This window comes from Harpia harpyja, chromosome 1 (assembly GCF_026419915.1).
Source record: "Harpia harpyja isolate bHarHar1 chromosome 1, bHarHar1 primary haplotype, whole genome shotgun sequence".
In the NCBI taxonomy this organism is placed as follows: Eukaryota; Metazoa; Chordata; class Aves; order Accipitriformes; family Accipitridae; genus Harpia; species Harpia harpyja.
In genome coordinates, this window is record NC_068940.1 from 89,367,744 (window position 1) to 89,385,527 (window position 17,784).

The 17,784-nt window shown below is 42.8% G+C and overlaps 1 protein-coding gene and 1 long non-coding RNA gene across 2 annotated transcripts in view; one reads left to right on the top strand and one right to left on the bottom strand.

Annotated features, from left to right (window-relative positions):
- The first annotated feature begins 1,645 nt into the window (after positions 1–1,645).
- KIAA1217 (KIAA1217 ortholog) overlaps positions 1,646–17,784 on the top strand; it is a 377,603-nt gene continuing 361,464 nt past the window's right edge. Inside the window, exon 1 of the mRNA XM_052804272.1 lies at positions 1,646–1,759. The gene's annotated coding sequence lies outside the window, so the exon portion shown is untranslated. The remainder of the gene's footprint in view (positions 1,760–17,784) is intronic.
- LOC128149325 (uncharacterized) lies at positions 2,725–4,936 on the bottom strand. The gene is made up of 2 exons (XR_008237609.1): positions 4,847–4,936; positions 2,725–2,913 (listed from the first exon to the last, which is right to left on the bottom strand). It is a non-coding gene; the product is annotated as an uncharacterized LOC128149325 (long non-coding RNA).

Here is a 17,784-nt window from a genome sequence, read left to right on the forward strand (position 1 = left end):
AGTGTATCATACTTAGCAAAATCAAAGTCCTGGTAATAAGATGTCCCTCTAAAGCATCTACTCCAAAATCTCAGAGGGATTGGCAAAATGCCAATTAGTTATTTACTTATGTTAGCAAGCATGAAGTTTGGAAGGATATACATTAATGATGTTTTGTTGCAGCTCTAGCTCATGTTTAAGTGGGATTATTCAACTTCATAGCTGCTGGTTTTTCCCAGCACGCTATGCAGACAAAGCTACTTGCTTCGTGATAGAAAGGTCAAGCTCAGACTGTCCACTTTCCAGACAGAAGTGTCAGCTGGTTGGGAACAGGAGGTGCAGGAAAGCAGAAACCAAAATTGTGTTACTAGTGGATTCCATTTTAAAGATCACCTGCAAAATAAACCCACCACCCTCTGTCAACATAAACCAAGGCAAGCTTATGCCTTTGTAACCAGGGTTTTTAAATGCTGCCTGTCTTGTTCTTTCTTGCTCTTACCTCTAAAATTTCTCAGATAAGCAAAATTTATGAAGTTGGCAGCTGTTGCAGGAGGTATTGCAAGTTGGGGGAGCTCCTGTCAGTCAGTGTGGTTGTATGCCACCCAGCATCAAGAGTCATTTTTGTAAGGGGGAAAAACAAGAACAAAAAAGAGATTAACTCAGTATATTTCATTCATACATGCTTTTTCTGTCTTGAGAGACCCCCATTTCTTTTCTTTGAACACGTATGCTGTTGTAAAAAGTTTCTATCATTTCTTATCCTCATTTTCTAGAGGGATCACACAGTTAACTGCATCCAAGATTAGCTTCTTATTTCAGGGCTTCCTGTGATTCAGAGTCTTGCTTAAGATATTTTTCACAGCTCAGAGCATAAAAGCCCCGTTTGTCCAAACAGGTCTACTAATGTGATGCTCCCACAGAAGACGACGGTCGCCTCCCCGCTGAGGGATGTATTCTGATGGAAACCACTCAAGCCGGCAAACATTCGGCTGCCCTTAAAAAGGAGGAAGGTTTCAGGTGCTGCGCACACGCTGGTGCCCTGCTAGCAAACCCCTCTACCTGGCTGTGGCAGGAGACCCCTTCCCGGGTGCGGAGCCGGCCGGGGCAGTGCGTGAGCGAGTTAAAATTAAGCACGTGTAGGACTGGCTTTGGAGGGCTGAGCCACAGGAGCGACAGGAATAAAGTGCTCCGCTTAGCATGATGCAGCTATTAGGATGCCTAATAAATATTTATAGCCCCTCACCGGGGAGGTGATTGACAGCACGGGGGCAATCCCTACCCTGCAGCTGCAGGCAAGCAGCCGCCTCGGGGAAAGGATCCCGGGGCGGCCACCGCACCCGCGGAGGGGCTTGGGACGATTCTCGGCACCCCGGAGGTCCTGCCTTCCCCCCCCCCCCCCGTCCCGCCCCCCAGGGGCTGCGGGCACCCCCAGGGCAGGGCTCACCCCGTTCCCCGGCGGGACGAGCGGCCGCTGGGCTGCGCTGGGCTGCGCGGCCCGCCCCGCCGGGCCGGCTCCCCCCGCGGGGCGGGGAGGGCGCTGCCGCAGTGACTGCAGTCCCGCGGAGAGCTGCGGAGCCGCCCGCCCCGCCGCAGCCGGGCTGCCTGCAGGTGAAGTGAAAGTCGTCGGGGAGAGGAAGAAGGAGGAGGAGGCAGAGGAGGAGGAGGAAGAAGCGGGCAGCCCGCCCTGCGCGCTGCAGCCGGCGGAGGCTCCGCGCCGCCCCCTCCCTGGCTTCTCCGCGGCAGCGGCGGCGGCTGCATCCCGGCGCTCCGCTCCGCGGAAGTGAGTGGTACCCAAAGTTTGCTTTCCCGGGGGAGGGGGTGACCTTGGGGCGGCTGCGCCGCGGGCAGGTGGGGCTGAGAGGGGCGGGGGTCGGCGCTGTGGGGCTGCGCCCCCCTCCCCACCGCGCTGCCCTCGCCGCCGCCGCCGCCTCCCGGGACCCTCAGCAAAGTTGGGGAAGCGGAGGGCAGCGCCGGGCGCCCCGGCCCCGGGGGGAGCGGGGCGGGGGCGGGGAGCGGGTGCCCGGGCGGCGGGGGAGGCACCGGCAGCCTCCGCGGGGAGCCAGGCGGGCGGCTTAGCGCTGGCCGCGCACGGGTGGGCTCCGGCGGCCGGCCCGGGTGGTTCGGTAGCGCCGCATCCTTCGGCTGGTCTGGCTGTCCCTGTGCGTCCCTCTGTGTGCCTTCTGCTTGTGAGTAAACTTACGAGTGAGTCAAACTTAGAAGTTACTTATTGGTAAGCACGGAGTGCCACAAAAATGACTTTTCCCCCCAAAATACGAAGCGGGCGGGGGGGAAGTGCGTGTGTTGCATGACTGTGTTGACTGTAGTCAGAAGCTTTCCACAACAGAATTATTGTGCTCTTTGGAGAAAAAAAACCCAATCTTTTAAGAATGTGCAATTGGAGTCGGAAGCTTTTCCTCTGAGCCCTAAAGATGAAAGCGTGGCTCTCCAGAGACCGCAAGTGCAGGGTCCCCCCACGCCTCGACTCGCTGTCCTGCTCGCAGGGACCGCGTGAGGGTGGAAGATGCTCAGTGGGGTGTTTCGCGTGTGTCTTCGCCCATGTGTGTGCCCTGAGGTATGGTCTGCTGTCAGCTGAGGGCCAACTTTTTTCTGCTGCTTCTGGAGTTAAAGCAAAGCTATTGTTAACTTCAAGGATAGCAGAATTTGGCTTGTCCGTGTTTGGCAAAGTTCAGCCCCTGCGTGCAGTATCGGTGGGCATGGTGATGTAAGTTTCTCAGAATATTTAAATGTCGTGTTTAGTGCTTTATTTTTGTGCTGCTGTTTGAAATCAGTCATTCTTAATTTGCTTTCATTTCTTGTTCTTTCTCTGTCCTGATACTTTCAAAATACTTGTTTGGAGCTCTGCAGACGAGAATTGTGTACCGCCCAGGGAAATCGCCAGCTGATGGTTTGCATGTCTCGGGTTGCTCAGAAAGGCTGTGGGGACAGTAGCTTTTTCTTATTGTGAAAGCATAGTTAGACTATTAGACAAAGTATTGCATAATATCAAACATTAAGATGTAATCTTGTAGACTTCTAGTAAACTGACTTTCTGCAAGTTAGAGATGAAAATCAAAACCATTTTTATTTATTTTTGTTCTTCTGACCTTGTGAACTGTGCGAACAAAGTGCAGCGACTATGCAGTGTGTAGAAGCCTATATCATCTAGCTCTCCAAGAATGATGTTTTTATACTGTGACCAAGCTAGAAGATCTCTGACTAAATGTAACAACTTCTTTTTTCCTTAACTGTATGTTTACCAAGAAATATAACCTAATCTCAAATTCCTTTGATAACACCCAAACTAATGCATGCAGGAAGTTCTGTGCACACAGCTGGTCTTGTTGTATATACAGCGTCCAGGGTGCAGCGTTAATAGTGCACAACTCTTTCTGCAGTGAGAAACTGGCTCTGACTTCATACTGTGCGTACCTGGAGCTCTGACTGATGTGCATAGGCCCAAAGATTTTATATAGTGTCATAGTTCAGGCTTTAGAGAACCTTTATCCACAGATGATAACTGCAAAATTAGAGGAGGAGGTTTAGTACTGAGTATTTTTAATGCTTTTGTGCCTGGAACTATATACTGTTTTTTCCTATATGGCAGATGAATTATTCTAAAACTGTTTTGATAATTTGCTATAGTTTAGACCGGCTATGTTTTCGAAAGCATTCAATGTACAACAATAAAACTGCCATTGAAGAAAACTACTGCATTTAGTTACTTTTTTTTCTGGAATATGCTCTCCCCCCCCACCCCATACCCCAAAGCATTGCCTTTGTATTCCTATTCAACATGGGTTTTGTGGTTTTCTTATTTGGTTGGGGGTTTTTTGTGTTTTGGTTTTTTTTTTTTTTTTTAAACAGATAGATGTTCTGAATAGCTAACTTGCTGTCTACCTACTTTCACTATTTGAAATAGCAATCTCCTGTTTATTGCTTTGTGATAAATTACTGTGTTGTTACTCCGTATGTATAGCCTTTGATTTAGGCTAGAGGAAAAGGTGGGAAAAGTTAGCTTGCTTTTTTTCTGACATATTCCTTAGGAAGCCAACACTCTGGTGTGGCAGAATTGTTTCTTGAGAGAATAAATTAATTTCCCTTCATTGAAGGTTAAAGCTTGGCAGCTCTCTAGTGTGGAGTCTTGTGTAATAGCTGCTGTCCGGGCAGTGGTTTTGTTGGGGCGAGGATGACGTCTAGGCGGCTGTTGGTAATAGTTTGGATTTTGTAAGGTTGCCCTTAATTGAACGGCTCTCTTGTGTTTGACATTTGCTGTGACCCCTTGCTGTAAGCAAAGGGAGACAGTTAATGATTTTGAAGCTTGTCTTTCACTCGGAGTTGAAAATGAGGATGTTTAGTTCTAGTTCCTGTTCTAACTCTCAGCCATGGTTGAATTTTCACTTTTTTGATGTTTTATTACATCCCTATTACACTTGAGATTTTTACATACATATGGAAAAAATTGTGCATGTACTGAGAACGTAGGTACTTAAAGGTTGTTTTCTAGATACAGAAGTCTTAAAGATAAGACTTGCTTATTTTTATAATTGTTATCTTAATTATCAGTTAGTGTTTGCAGACGACTATTAGAAGTTAAGTTAGAAGCAGTGAAGAAAGCAATCAGGAGAAAGTAGACTATGGGTGGCAAATCTGGGACTAAGAAAAAGGACAATGCACTGAAGCAAGAAGACACAAAGCAAGCTGAGAGGGAGGGAACTGTAGAAATAACTGGGAAAGTGGGGTGGAACTAATGTTAGCTGGCAGGGAAAGAGGAAAAATGTGGACTTTATTTTTCTATTTGACCCATCACTTATATCAAATTGTAATGAGTTAACAATCTGATGGAGGATGAAAGGTTATTTTTACTTACCATTCCTTACGCTGATTCTGCATTTGACACTGTTGTGGTGGGCAGAAGCTCAAGCCCATAGAGAGGAATAGTGTTGCAGACCCAGCTTAGCTATCTTAGTTCACTTTTGGTAACTGATTAATTAATTTTGTGCACTACCTCAGTCCTGGGCTCTTCTGCTGAAGTAGTCCACGTGACTGGTTTGTCATGGTATCTGTACATATTTGTGCCCCGGCAATGGCACTGAAACTGGCAGCTTATCATTCAAAGGGTGGTTGGTGGTAACTTCTTTCCCTCATAAATAGCCTGGCTGGAATGTAAATTGCTGACCTGGGGGTGAAGGTCTTTCCAGTCCATTGCAATTACTTGGGCCTTTGGGCCTCTTCCAAAACAGTGCTTTCCAGCTAGGCATCACTGATTCTTTAATTCTGCAAAAAATAAATTGCTTTTCCTTGAATGTGTTGTGCTGTGGTGCAAAGGGATATTCTTCTGTAATACCAAACATCTAAATCCTTCTGACTGAAAAAGGTGAGGTCTTTGGTCTTGATCCGGTGAAGACTTGCACATAATGCTTGACATTAAGTTTATCTGTAAGTCTCTCTAGATTGGTATTCGTAGATTTGGGTTCACTAAAGATGTCTGGGAACTTGTATACATAGTTTATATATGGAAAACTGCTCCTATTTTTTTTTTTCCCTGACACAGTTGAATAATAGCGTTTCTTCAATTTTTCATCTAATATAAGCTGGAATTGGCTATATTCTTGAATACCTCAGTATTCATTAAATAATGGAATGGTAGTTTTCCAAGCCAGCATGAAATGAAGTCAGTCTAAACACATATACAAAAATCAAGGAAAATGCTGAGATATTTGTTGCTAACACTGAGGTATACTGCCAGATCTTGGGGTAATAACATTATTTGTGCCAGGGTGGTGGGTCATACCAGGAGAAGAAACAGGTTCTGTGGCAGGGCAGGGACAGAATAGATTGGGACAGTGCAGTGGTCCCCCCAGAAATAGCCCTTGATCGTAAAGATTATCTTTTTTTTGATTAAGGAGATATTAAAATGACTGGTCATTATCCCTTTTGCTCCAGTTTCCTTGGGTGGGGGAAGGGGAACAAATCTTACTTTAGCTCCCCATTGAAAGCCTTTCAGAAAACCCTCCACTGACTCATTGGAATATCTCCAAATCACTTGATACAGTGTTTGAGTTTGTCCAATTTAATGGTAAGTCTGTAAAATCCAGTGGACCATGGGTGGTTTTTTTTTTTTTTTTTTAATACAGTGTAGCTTTTGTATTTATTCCCATATAGTTCCTTTCCTTGTATCTCTTCCTTCCTCCTGTAGTATTCTGCATCTTTTTACTTTAGGCCCCAAACTGAGATGCAGGGGAAGCTGTTACTTTCCTATGTCCCTTCTTTGAGCATGGTGAGAAGTGAAATGGTGCCTTCGTGGAAGTCAGTAGGAGTTTGCTTGAGAGCATAACAGGGTCTCTGGAGGTCATCTTGTTCAACCTCTCTGTTCAAGCAGGCTCACCTAGAGCTAGTTGTCCAGGTGGCTTTTGAGCATCTCCAAGGATGGAGACTCCAGAGCCTCTCTGGGTACCCTGTGCCAGTGCTCGGTCAGCATTGCTAAAAAAGATGTGGGTTTCTTTGAGGTGGAATTTTAGAGGAGTCCTTGCAAGCTTTGTGACTGGGGATGAGTATTTGATGAAGGATGCAACTTAAAACAAACAAACTAAAAGCACCATGACAGAAAACTTCTGGGGTTTGCTTATTGCTATGATACATCTCTGTGCCACTCAAACTCACAAAAGCTGTCATTTTACTCTTCAGCTTGCCTACCTGGTGCTTCCCTCTCATTCAGTTTTCTTGTGATCTGTATCCCAAAAAAGGATTCCAATGTTTCTTGTGCTCATGCTCATTTCTTTTATGAGGATGTAGCAGGAAGCCCTGCTTGCACTACTGGCTAAAGGACCCCTTAACTCTGGAAGAATGCAACTCAGTCTTGTGAGATTTAGGAGTTCTGGACAGCACACATCCCAACATACATGCATCCCTCCTGGTCTTTTTCTCTCCAGGTGTGATGTTAGGGCTGACCCAGCTGATGCTGGTATGTGCTCCATCTCTCTGTTCCCACGCCTGGATATGCAGTTCAAACAGACCTCTCTCTAGCTGGAGTCCCAAGTCTCAGAGGAGATTTTCTGGGGGACAAACAAAATACGCATTTATTTATTAATTTGCAGTTTGTGATGTGTCCTTAGAATTTAAAAAATGTTACAGACTGTGAAATGTGTTACTGCATGACTAATGTTGCTACCTTATTCTGCACTTTCCTTAGAATTCATTGAAACTATATTGCATAAATCCAGTCTTGCTGCATAACTCAGGTATAATGCACAGCATAATATGCAAGACTGCTTATAATTAGACATTTACTAATTGTTTTAGAAACTAATTGTGTATAGCTTTTGGACCTAGGAAGGTTCTTAAGTGAAATGTAGTAGTATTAAGGTTTTTTTATCATTGGGTTACTGTTTCCTGTTTAAACCAATTTTTTCTTGCAGTATTGCATAAAATAGAATAATAGAAGACCCTCTACAAGCATGTCAGAGTTCAGTGTTCTGTTGTTGTTGGATATTGGGATGCCAATGGGGAAAAGCTGCAGCGTTCTCTTGGGGTCACATAGAACATGGACTGTCAAGATAGTTAAGACTGAGTATTGCTTTAGGAATGATGAGTCCTACCTTGGAAACTGCATTCTGTCTGGCAAGAGTCTAAATTCTGTGATTAGGAAATATTTTCTATCCTTTATTGCTATGACTTTGTATGGAGGTTACTTGGAAAGGTTTGGTGGAAAAACTTTTATAGATTTATTTGTCTTCATTTTGAAATCCGTAAGGATGGATTATACGTATTTGTTTCTTAGTCATGGAGTATGCAATTAGTACTTTGGCTGAATGTGTATTATGCATTTAGTGAGGAAATGCCTTCCATTGTAACATTTATTCTAATAAACCATATTTTAGTGTGGATAATCCTCTTTTAACATAATTGGGACATGGAGATAATACTTAAACGTCTTCAGTTTAAGGACTGATGGGATAGTTGTAGTATGCTACCATAATATCAGCAAAGCAAAATTGAAGAGAAGCGCGAAGGAGTCATGTATTACAAGCATGACTGTAAGATTTTTGTACTTCGTCCAGTCCCATTTCTAGCAGTCTCATATGTGGTGGTATAGTCATTATAAAGACTTTAATTGGCTAAGAGCTTGCCAGCTTGCATTTGCCAACTATGCTGAAATCCTGGCCAAACTTTTCAAGAGCGTGCAGTAATCTGCAGTTGGCCGAGAACAGCGGATATAAATAGATGATATGGTGCTGAATTACAATTGATTATTGAAATTCAGCTAGTATGTAATAGATAGACATAAAAAGGCAACATTGTTTCCCTAATATGGCACTTTAAATGAATGCAGTCTCCTTTTTTATTTAGCAAAGTTAATGTTTATCACAAAATCATAAAAACTAGCTCATAGTTTCATGGCTTCTTGCAAATAAAAATCTTTTTCTGCTCTTAAAAAGAAAAGAGTTGTGGTCTACTATCTGGTTGGTTTCCAGTAGGAACAGTTCATTTTTTTTATTTTGGGGTTAGGCAAAAGTTGGATGAAGACAGTGTATTTTATACATAAATTGCTTTTCAAGCATCTTGCTTCAGAAATCATATTGGAGAACAGCAGTATCTAGCTGATGGTCTTTTCAAAATTATTTGTGTTACCTTCTCCCAATAATAAAGAATATTTTGGGCCAGATTGGAACTTTTAAAAATGACAACCCCCAAAGTCTTATTCATGGAATCAGTTTTTACTAATCTGTGTTTAACTGCATAATAGTACCTTCCAGAGGCTAGAATAATATCAAGGTCCAATTGCATGACATGTTGTGGCATGTATCATAAGGGCTTATGGGATAAGCCAGGCTGGAAGGGACCTCAGAAGATCGCTAGAGCAGCCTCCTGCTCACGGCAGGGGCAGCTGTGGTATCATACCAGGTTGCTCAGGGCTTGATCCAGTCATGTCTTGAAAAACTCCAAGGATGGAGCCTGCACAACCTCTCAGGGCAACCTGTGCTGCTGCTTGCCTCTCCTCACAGTGAAAATAGCTTTATGGGTTGTGGGTTTCTCCAACCTGTATGGTTGGTGTGTGCTTCTGTGTTAGATCTTGCCTTCATTGTTTGAGTTGCCTAACAGGAGGTTTTGCAATTTGCTTTAAGAAGAGGGTCAGTTCCCTGACTTAGGTGTTTCATCTACATGCTTGGGCTGTTTCTGTAGCATGCAGAGAAGTTGGGTGCCTCAGAATCCAAGCTAAAACCCACTTCCTGGGGCAGGAGGCCCAGAGAGCGAGGAAATGCCACATGTGGGTTAAGTTTGATATCCTGTCTCCATGGAGCTCAGGCATCTGAGGCAATGCCAAATACTGGGTGTGCAAGAAGTCCAAAGTCTAGCATTTGCAAAGCTGTATGTGAGGCTGAGACCAGGACTTAGTTCCTGAAGCTTTCTTGCTTTGTGTTGTGCAGCTAGAAAAGCCAACATTTAGTTGTTGACTTACCTCTGCTCCTCTGAACCTTGGGACCCGATTATGAATAGTTCAGGTCATTTTACGTCAAAGGTAAGTGGGTTAGTTGGAAGCACTTTCAGTAGTGTTTCAAGTTCCCTTGTATGTCGCTGCCTTCAAACTAGCAGTTCTTCTGTCGTAGCTGTCATGTGAGTGGTGATTTAAGGAATTACTACACTTCAGCCCCTAGTTAGCACTTCCAGCATCACTTGGCATGAAAATGGGAAAGACATTCAGCAATTCCTCAGCCTAGGTAGGTTTAAACCCACATCTCCTGTACCCTAGCATCTTAAGTTGCTGAGTGCTGTTTATGTGTCTTCTGTTGAAACTCTGCAGCTGGATGAGCAAACTTCAACACTCATGGGGGCAGGAAAGCATAAAGCTACTTCCCTTTTTTAGTATGATAGCAATGATGAGAAAATGGACCGATGAGTGCTAATGCTGCTGAGCTAGATTTCGCTGTCTGCAGATGCAGTCTCTCAGGCTTTATCTGTGTTACTGTGAAGTTTCTGACTGCTGCTGTATTCACTAATGGTATTAATGATGGATACATCAGCTGTCAGCATGCTAATAAGCATCATTAACTATCCTCAAAGCAGCTAAATGACACAGCTGTTGAAAAGGCAGGGGTTGCATGCAGCCTGGTGTCTGAGCTCCTCTTTGAGCTCAAATGGATGGAGCTCAGTGAGGGAAAACTTGAGGGCAAAAACTTGGAGGCAGATGAGTCTAAGTGTGAGAAATTGTTCCTTTTGATGTTTGCTTTAATGTTAACAGAACACCAGCGTGCACTGGAATTGTTTGACTGCAGTTGTATTGTTTCGGTGTCTAACAACCCATGACCATTTATTAGTTTCTGATGTTATTACTGAAATTGCAGCATGTCATCCAGAAGTTTCCAAATGATGCAGTGAGCACGTTTGTTTAGTTTTAACTTTGTTTTAACTCAAAAGATGTATCCCTAACATATGAGAAATGTTTCTTCTGTGTCTACCTGACAAAGGTTACTGGGCCTTCCTTGGTTACTTGTAGGTGCAGATTTTCCGTAGGTTAACTTTTTTATCTTTTACTGGTTTCGAGGTGCTGTCTCGTTTATGTTAAACGCTACAAATTTTCTTTTTAAACCAAGTGTCTCCACGGGTAGATATTAAGGTCCTATTACTGTGCTTCTGTAATTTCATAATGCAAGTCTTGTAGCCAATTCTTTTATGGGATTCTCTTTATGGTCTCTGGCACAGAGCTCGGTCTCTGGATTGCTGAATAAGACCAGAACTCCGAAGGCTTTATATCATTCACAATAAATTAGACCATGCACTAGCACCCGGCACAGCAATTAACTGTTTTAGGTTTTTTTGCCTACGAAGGAGCAAACCCCGCTCGTGTTTGCGGGGGGGGCTTGAGAAGAGAAACGGCACGCTTCTGCTGGGAGGGTGAGGTGAAATGGAAGCTGGGGCGTGAGATCCGTGGCCCAGGGAGGAGGAGTTCGGCACCCGCTGCCCCTTCCTAGGCGGCACAGGAGGGCCGGGAGCGGGCTGGGCTGCTGCCGAGCTCCCGTCCCGTCCCGTCCCGTCCCGCCCCCCCCCGCCCCCGCCTCGGCCGCCGGGGGGAGCGCAGCGGCTCCGCGCTGGGCGGCGGTGGCTGCTCGGCCCGGGGCCGCCTCCCGGGGCCGCCCTCGGCTGGGCCCGCAAGACAGGATTTGTCCTTGACAGGACATCTGTGGCTTGGCCCTCTTACTTGCAGGGCCTCGTTTCTCGAGGCTCTGGGACCGATGCTATTTTATGCATCCGACGGGGTTTTAAAGGTTACGTGGGGCGTTGTGTGCAGGGCAAGAACAAGAGTCTCTTTCTTCGGCAGGCTGCCGGCATGTAGCAGGCTTCTAGAGTTGCTGGCAACTTTTAATGAATGATAAAGTTTTACTTTTCCTTACTAGCTTTATTTTTATGGATGACATTTTAAAAAATTCTGAACAAATATCTGTAAAGGGCACCAAGTGACCTAAAAATTATTAAGATTCAAAGATATGAAGTACAGTGATGTAAACATTTAAAACACAAATCTCACTTATCCTTTCCCTTCTTTGGGACATTATGCTAGTCAGAGACAATCCTGAATGGGGTGCTGTTGCCCCCCCCCCCCCAGGGAACCCCCATTTTTGCACGTGTCTAACCTCTTGTCTTGCTCTCTTATGCAAGAGAAATTCAGCAAAGGAATTATTTATCCCAAACAATTTTAAAGAAAAGCAGAAACGTAAACCGTATCTATTTATAATAGCTTCATAGCTTATGTGATTGCTGAAAACAGTTCTTTTCTGATTTCAAGGCACCATAGCTAGATGCAGATGTTCTTGTGCACAGTAGCTAACATACCACTCGGATGTGTGTACGTGACTTGCCTATCTGCCTGGGGTGTTAGGCTCCTCAGCTTACACCCGAAATGATATCAAGGGTGCAGGGTTGTGTAAGGAACATAATTTGGATACTTTCATATATCCAAAATGGAAGCTGTTCTGCTTTACTCTTCCATTTGGAGGAATTAATTTCAAGTGGAAAGTATGTTAAGAGCTACTTTTGTTTACAAAAGTGCTCATCGTTGCTGAAGAGACTTGGAAGGATTTCAGATCTGCTTGTGTTTTTGCATTAAATGGGTGATTTCTGGTGTTTCTATTCATCTACCTTTGCTCCCTTGCTACTGTGTCTGTTTCTGCATTTCCCTATCCTACTGCCCTGTTTGGCCCAGAAAGACTCCTCCAGCCATTGCCTTCCTGCATAGGCAGCTTAAGGTGTGCTCTGCATTTTGTTCTGTGGCTGCAGGCATCATCTCTGCTTAGTCCATGGGTGGGAGGGGAAGCGGGCTCTTCCCAACTTACATTGTGCTATGCAGTTCAATTAGTTACATTTTATATAGCTTAATGTGGTGTAACTCTCCCTTCAGCAGTCCCCTTCTCTCAAGGCAGCTCTTGGACCTGCCTCTTGTATGTGCAGTGGCAGATTTTTCTGTCACTTGCCCCTTGTGCAAATTCTTGTGCTTCAGGGAAGGGGAAGCAAAGAGGGGAAAATCAACTTCTAAAAAAACATTCTTTTCTTTTCCTCTGCTTATTGTGGTGGTGGTGAGGAATCTTCTCCAGGTCCTGAACATTAAAACAAAAGCCTGCAACAGGCCCAGACCAAAATCCTGTTCCAGTGCTGGGAAGAGCAGGACGGGAGGTAACAGCTGGGACACGTGGGGGCTTGGCAAGCACCTGGTCCCGCACCTTGGAGGGGATCTGCCGGCGTTTCCACCTGGCTGCCATGGTCAAACCCTTGTGCCTTCCAGGGCTTTGTGTGGATGATGGTGTGTTCCCCTCTGGGAGCCTTAATCTGAGTCTTAAAAATGCATGTGAACTAATGGAGCAAGAGAGTGAAAAGCAAAACATGTGAAAGCATTGCTGAGCCATGAAAGAACTGGACGGCTCATGTTTTCTGAGGTGCACAAAGAAGCTTTAACGTTTAGAATTTAATTTTATTTGATAATCTCTTTATTCACCGTTAAACTAGTCTTCAGTTATTCTAACTTGTGTTTTTCGTCTCCTTTCCTTGTTTTCTACTTCATGTCATTTAGGAACACACACTGTTCTTCCCAGAAAGGAGCGTCTTGAGAAGGAGCTGGCTCCTGCCTATTCTTAAAAACAAAATTCTGAAATACATCAGTGTTTTTAATTGAAAACTCAGAATTATTTTAAAATAGCTAGATTTTTATTTTTCTTTTGCTTTTTTGGATATACTAAAATCTCAACATCTTGAGCAAATGTTAGTTTCCAAATTCTCTTATTTGAAATGAATTTTATGTTTTCTGTCCATCTATTTGTTGCCTATGTCAGTAAGTTCTATGATCTAAACAACTATGAAGTTAAGATCTCTGTCTTCTACCAAAAGACTGGTGTGTCAGGTAGGAAAAACATAGTGTTAAAAAACCCAACTTGATAAATATTTGAGGGGAAAAGGCTGCTAGACCTTTTTGAAGGTGTCTTAGAAGGGAATCAGATATGCAGTGAGAGAGTAATAGGAAGTATATATTATAAACAGAAAAATGTGGCCTTTTTTTCTAAATGAAGAGTTTAATTATAAAAATTACAGTGGAGATTCAGAATACAGGATTTAACTCAGTTTCATTATGAGGCTTTTAATTTGTAGTCTTGCAGCTCCAGCACAAGGAGCCACGCCATATGAGAATTTGAATTGTTGTTGAAGAAATATTTTTGTCCAATGGAGAAATCTTCAAAATATGAATCATATATTTGGTGAATGTCCCAAACCATTAGAATATGAAAAAGATCTAAGATGATATTTTAAGAAACAGTAGCCTTCCAGATCAAACTCCCTTTTCTGTAGGTAAAGAGATAATTTATGGCTTTTTAGTACTTGGCATTTGGGGTAATCAGTGTTCCTCACATAAAAGGATGTATGAGCAGCATCAACTAATAATGCAGGTCTTTGATTGTCACCTGTAGTTTTACTTTAGATGTTATGAGTGTTGTCATTTAGCCAGTCTGGATTAAATTAAATCTAATTTAAAAAAAAACCCCAAGCAACCAAAACCAAAACACAACAAAACCCCAACAAAATATTAGAAGAACTGCACACTGAAGGTAAGTTTGGCAGTGCAACATTTTCTTGTCATATAGTATTTGGGAAAGCTGAGCTTTCCCAAAGTTAAATCTTTACATGGTATTGCATTTCTCTGAAAATTTATTGGGATGTAAATGAAGTGCATTGCTCAGAATTTTGCACAAGGGGCTCACCAGAAGAGTAATTCTCAAACCTAGCAGAGTCTTTATCTACAAACTTTATCTACAAATTTCTTTTGGATTAATAGTATTATTCATTCAAAGAGTGTAGGTATCAAACACAATGAACAAATATTTTGGAGGTGCAGAAGCTTTTTTTTTTTTTTATTTTAGGAACTAAGTTAAGCATAGTGAGGTTCTAAGAAAGATTTAACAACCCCTCCCTCCTTGGTTTGGTCTGCATTAATTCCTTTGTATAGACTCCCTTGAGAGCCTGCTGCCTGCAGCATGTTCCCAGCCCAAAGTTAACCATTTCTTCCTTGTTGTGGGTAGTGAGGGATCTTGGTGAGGTCATCTGGGGAGTAAGTCATGATCCCTAAAGTCAGTTTGTGGAAGGCTGCTTGAGCTGCTGCCACTGGAGATTGAAGGGTACCATGTCAATCCCACTGCCTGAGAGTAAATAGGTGGTTCAGTTCATGTAATGCGTAATTTCTCCACTTTAAAGTTGAAACTGAGTTCATGTTTATTCCTTTGAATGTTTCATATTTAAAAATGAAGAGTAATTATCTGTAGTGGCACACTAAATAAACTGCTTTTTTTTTCTCTTTAGAAACACTTTTCCCCTGGAGTATTCAGCGGCAGGAGCAGTATAAATAAGGCAGTTGCTGTGTTCAGAGAATGTGATTTCTTTCCTGGCCCTGCTTTTTTACTGAACTTTTATCTTGCTAAAATGAATATTTTACGATTAAGAACACTTGGTCACATCTGGTACTTCTCAAAAATGGTTGCTTTTCCAAGAATAGCATGCAAACATGAAATCAGAATCGCAAGCAGATGTTTGCTAATATGGCCATAGATAACCTTTCAGCTTCATGCTTAATTTTCATAAATAACCATCTGTCAAGAATGCAGATTAATAGAGAACAGAGATAATCTCTGTCAGTGTTAATATGTTAACTTTACTGTGTTGCTGATGTTGTACTTGTTACTATAAAATAGCATTATTTAGTGTATAAAATTGTCAGCTGCTGTTTTCAAAAAACTGACATTTTTGTCATTGCTTTTTTACAACCTGGAAATGCTTGCGCTTTTTTTCTTTCTTTCTTTTCTTTTTTTTTAAAGAACACTAGATGACTACCTGGGTCAACAAGATTGCTAATTATGGCTTAATTCTTCCACACATCTATATATTATTTGTCAGAGTGCTGTGGAATGGAGGGAATTTCTGGCTGTTTGTCCTTGCTTGCCTTTGCATTTTCAGTGAGCTTGGCGTGGCTCTTGCAGCAGGGTTGGTAAAAGTGGGGTGTTGGCTCATTTGCTGGCTTTGAAAAAGCTCATTTAAAAAATAAATAAATCTGTTTATAAGGCAGATTCTTATATTATTCGCCCTTTATATATTTAGTTTTGGATAGTCTGGCTTACAGACACAGCTGACAATAATTTTCCTTCACTGAAAAGTCTGCTGTAACTGCCAGAGCAGGAGACAAAGGCGGGTGCTATGCTGTGCGCTGCCTATGCCCTTCTGGAGAGGTCCTTGTCACAGCGGGACCTTAACTGGTGGCAAAACGTAGTCAGATGCCATCATAGGGAAGGCATGACATGGGACAATGTCAGAAGTGTTCCTTAAGCAGCAAGAGCCGTGGTGTCTGGATGGTCCAAGCATGAGGTGACTGCCATCTGCTTTCTTCTGAGGTATCCAGTACGTTACGTCTTCCGTGCAGCTCCTGGTGGTGTTTTGGGAGTTTGGGATGGGGGTAACTGCATATGAATCTGAAAAATAAGTGTTAGCAGAGGCAAGTTTGGAGAGGAATGCGAATTACCAACTCCCCTTGCCCAAGGGATGAACCTTGTAAAGGAGAGATGTGAAGTACGTTGGCAAGGTCCTGCCTGGACTGTGCCACTGGCCAGACCCCACAAACACCCTCCCCTGGCTTCAGAGGGCTGTGCTTGCTGGTGGAGCTGCATGGCTTAGCACAACCGGTCAGGTGGAGAAGGGACAGATGGGTTAAGTGCCAAAATGGCTTTGTGTAAGAAAACAACAAACCCGTAGAAGGTGTATGTTTGCGGTGGTTGGTTTTTTCTTTCTTTTTTTTTTTTTTCCAAGTTTAGAAACTTTGAAACATCTCACTTGATGAGAATGTTGACATTCCTCAGGAACAGAGATGCACATGAGCATAGAAACTACATCTCAGCATGCAAATTTGTAGAAGATGTAAAAGAACTGTTTGGGGAAAATTAGCACAGAGCTGAGAATTCATTAGAGCATTGCTCGCATTAAAGTTGAAATACCTTCAAAGAGAAGCTAACAATTAAAATAAGTTCAGAAGGATAAGAGCCTTGCAGGCATTAGGGAAGGGGTGGGTAGAGGCTTATGTGTTAACAAAATATCCCCAGATAGAATATTATTTTACATCCCCTGTTCTCTAGTTATCTCCCTTGGTAATTTACAAATGGAAAATAAAATTTACAATTATAGCTGATTAGATATTATGAGTTCTCAACAAAGCATGTTTGTGTTCTGTATGCAATTATTACAGAGTTGCTGGGCACAACTTGGTAGTGAATTTGAGTTATCTTTTGTGTTCAAGCAATTTAGCCTCTTCTGTTTTGTATGAAGAATGAACTGTATTCTCTTCAAACTACAGCAATCTCTGGATAAAGGATATTTTATATTATTTTTTTAAACCAGTAATTCTTTTCCAACTTTATAGTGAAAATTAACCTAATTTAATCAAGTATAGCGTATATAAAAGATTTCGATTATGCCAGTTGTGATTGTGTAGACTTCATTCAAGTTTAAATAAGCAGTGTTGCCATTCTCAATTTGGAAGATGTAAACCCAGCAACCCTCTCTGGCTCCTCTTCCTTCTCCTGGCTCGCTTACCTGTATGTGTTCAAGTACATCAGCCCTTTTAATCCTAGATGTGAATCTGTGGGTCTTGTTAATGGATTGCCTGGGCTTGGTCTGAAAAACGCCACTTGTGCGTCTTGATGTGGATGTTGGAGGCAATACGGAAGCATCTTTCCGGTGCCCCGCACTTTTGCTGGGAAACTGAAGCACAGAGAGGCAGAGGCACTGGGATTCTGCCCTTTGCTTTTCCTTTGGGTAGTTTGAGACTCACTAGTGCAGCCAATAGTTTTCAGATGTGACCGGTGATTCCCTACTCTTAAGCAGTGTTCTTAAAACTACTTTTGTTTTGAAGTTTTGAGAGAGCATAGGCTGCAATTATCAACGTACAAGACTTTGTGAATATGGACTGTTGGCCTTAAGTTTGGGAAATGGCACTTAAACCACTGTCAGATGCAAGTTAAAGGGCAAATTGCACAATTATATCTCAGCCTTCTGGTAGATTCACATTAATTGTTTGGTGTACTTTTGATAATGCTCATTATTTCAAGGTATTATCATCTTGAACCTAAATCGCATTAATTGCATAGTTCATCTTTAAACTCGTACTGTTATTCTGGAATGATTGGAAATGGCGTTGTTGTTCTTTTTAACTTCCTTGCTTCTAGATATAATGTTTTATTTAAAATGACTAAAAGTAACTTACAAATGGATGAAGCTTGGAAATGGGTATTG